Source organism: Mirounga leonina, unplaced genomic scaffold (genome assembly GCF_011800145.1).
Source record: "Mirounga leonina isolate KUSES-001 unplaced genomic scaffold, KU_Mleo_1.0 Mir_170, whole genome shotgun sequence".
NCBI lineage: Eukaryota > Metazoa > Chordata > Mammalia > Carnivora > Phocidae > Mirounga > Mirounga leonina.
In genome coordinates this window covers 35803653-35806902 of record NW_023270433.1, presented here as the reverse complement: position 1 = coordinate 35806902, position 3250 = coordinate 35803653, and the positions used below count along the sequence as shown (strand labels likewise).

General features: G+C 44.8%; 1 pseudogene; it reads left to right on the top strand.

Moving 5' to 3' along the window:
- The first annotated feature begins 202 nt into the window (after positions 1-202).
- LOC118018224 lies at positions 203-1153 on the top strand (annotated as a pseudogene).
- The last annotated feature ends 2097 nt before the right edge of the window (positions 1154-3250 follow it).

Genomic DNA, 3250 nt, shown 5'->3' with positions numbered 1-3250 from the left:
TGAAGCTGATGAGAACAGTCTGAACTAAAGATACAGATCTGGAATCTATTGACATATATATATATATAGCAAATATCTGTGAGCAAGGTTAGGGTTTGTGAAGGAAAAAATGGGCTGTACACAGAGACTTGGGGCTCTACTTTCTGTCTATATTAACTAATTTGAGGAGGAAAATGAGCCTCAGTAACAGTAGGTTAAGGAGCAAGGGGGCCCTAGATCTTGTGTGTATATGTGTTGGGGATGTGGGCAGGCCTTGGTCTGTGCCATAGAGCTTTTCATGGTGTCTTGACCACTGGGCAGTGCTTTTTGTTAGTTCTGAGTTACTTTTCTCTACCACATTCCTGACTAACCCCCCAACTCCCAAACCTCTACTCATTTTCCTGGCCCTGTGTGTATTTTGGCTCTTGGAAATACTAACTATTCTCTTTTTGCCAGTAGGGTTGACTTCCTCTAGTTACCTGGATTTGCCCATCTGTCCAGGTTCATAAAGATAGGAATTGATCTCCAGCAACCTAGGACCAGGCAAGAGAGCACAGCACAGCAGCAGTGGGAGCTGGGGAGAGCACTCAGTGGGCCATGGGCAAGTCAGCTTCCAAACAGTTTAATAATGGGGTCCTGAAGACCCGCAACAAGTGCCAGCACCAGTATGGTGTCCCCCTGCACTGAAGCTCTGCAAGAAAACCAACCAGGAGGCTCAGCATTATTCAGAAGTCCTGGCCAGACCAAGGATGCTTAAACCCAGCCCAGAGTCCAGTCATGGCCAGTTTGGAGAGAACCTGGCATGGGCCTCCTGTGACCAGACAGGAAAGGAGATGGCTGATAGATGGTACAGTGAAATCAAGAACTACGACTTCCAGCAGCCTGATTTCACCTCCAGGACACTTCACAGCCATGGTGTGGAAGAATACAAAGAAGATGGGAGTGGGGAAGGCACCTGCAAGTGAGGGGTCTTCCTTCATAGTGGCCCAATACTTCCCAGCAGAGAATGTTGTCAACTAGGCTACTTTGAAGAAAATGTCTTGCCTCCAAAGAAGAAATTCATTAAATGTAATGGGAAAATGGCAGGCTTAAGGTAAATACGAAGTGCCTAGAACAATAAAAACTCAGCTGTGTGTCTGTCCCTGTGGGTATATGTGCTTGTATTTGTGATGCATCTGAGTGTGTCTTGCACACACACTTGGATATACAGTTCTGCATGAATTTTTTTTTTTAGAAAGAGAGAGAGTGCGGGGATGGGGGGGTGGGAATAAAGGGGCAGGGGGAGAGGGAGAATCTTCAGCAGGCTCCACACCCAGCACAGAGCCTGACACAGGGCTCTATCTCAGGACCCTGAGATCATGACCTGAGACAAAATCAAGAGTCAGATGCTTGACTGACTGAACCACCCAGGCACCCCTGCATAAACTTATTCTTATCAAAGGAAGGAGCATATAAAGCCTTTACTCTGATGGTTACCTAGACCACAATTATTTGGACTTTAGGGGAGAAATCAATTTAAAAACTTTTTTGTTATTTTTTAAGCAAATATCTTTTGTACATTTCCTATAATACCCATCTTTGGACTTTTTGTATTCTATTGTTTGTGATGTTTAGAAGTGAAATTCATTTTATGTGATCATGCATTGTAATCTACTTTTGGTAGATTTAAGAATTTAAAATTTAAGAATGTCTTTTTTTTTTTTAAAGATTTTATTTATTTATTTGACAGAGAGAGACACAGCGAGAAAGGAAACACAAGCAGGGGGAGTGGGAGAGGGAGAAGCAGGCTTCCCGCGGAGCAGGGAGCCCGATGCAGGGCTCGATCCCAGGACCCTGGGATCATGACCTGAGCCGAAGGCAGACACTTAATGCCTGAGCCACCCAGGCGCCCCAAGAATGTCTTTTTTTCCATAAAGATTTTATTTTTAGGGGCACCTGCCTGGCTCAGTTGGAAGAGCACATGACTCTTTTTTTTTTTTTAAGATTTTATTTATTTATTTATTTGAGAGAGAGAGCCTGAGCACGAGCAGGGGGGAATGGCAGGGGGAGAGGGACAAGCAGACTCCCCGCTGAGTGAGGAGCTGGGTGCGGGATTTGATCCCAAGACCCTGGGATCATGACCTGAGCCGAAGGCAGATGCTTAACTGACTGAGCCACCCAGACGTCCCAGCACATGACTCCTGATCTCAGAGTTGTGAGTTCAAGCCCCATGTTGGGCGTAGAGATTAACAAAACAAAAAAACCAAAGCAAATTATTTTAAGTAGTTTTTCCTTAGCTCCTGATGAGTCCACAGTTGACAATACTGTTTAGTTTTGTTTTTTTTTTTAAAGATTTTATTTATTTATTTGAGAGAGAGAGAATGAGAGACAGAGAGCATGAGAGGGAGGAGGGTCAAAGGGAGAAGCAGACCCCCTGCCGAGCAGGGAGCCCGATGCGGGACTCGATCCCGGGACTCCAGGATCATGACCTGAGCCGAAGGCAGTCGCTTAACCAACTGAGCCACCCAGGCGCCCCAATACTGTTTAGTTTTTGTTTTTTTGAGAAGTCAATGCTGAATTTGAAGTCACTGAAGAATTAGCCTCGATGAATAGTTTGCATGAAACAATTACAGGTAAAAGTGTTTTCAAGGAGGGGCGCCTGGGTGGCTCAGTTGGTTGAGCGACTGCCTTCGGCTCAGGTCATGATCCTGGAGTCCCTGGATCGAGTCCCACATCGGGCTCCCTGCTCGGCGGGGAGTCTGCTTCTCCCTCTGACCCTCCCCCCTCTCATGTGCTCTCTCTCATTCTCTCAAATAAATAAATAAAATCTTTAAAAAAAAAAGTGTTTTCAAGTAAGTTGAGAAAACACTAATTCAGCACAAACTGAAGTGGAATATGCTAAACTGTGTCACAACTGATGGTGGCAAAAATATATGTGGAGCAGAAAAAAGGCTTATTTCAACAAATTTATAAGCCTTGTGAAAATGTAACGTATTTAAAGTGTACAGTTATTCATGGGGTGCCTGGGTGGCTTGGTTGAGCATCGGACTCTTGGTTTCGGCTCAGGCCATGATCTATGGATCGTGAAATCCAGCCACATTGGGCTCCATGCGCAGTGGGGAGTCTGCTTGAAGACTCTATCCCTCTGCCCCTAACCCCATGCTTGTGTGGGGGTGTGTGTGTGCGCATGTGCTCACTCGAATAAATAAATCTTTTAAAAAAGTGTATGATTATTCACTGCAGAAAGTACTTTGTAGAAAATATGTAAATTTATCATGTGTTATTAAACTAC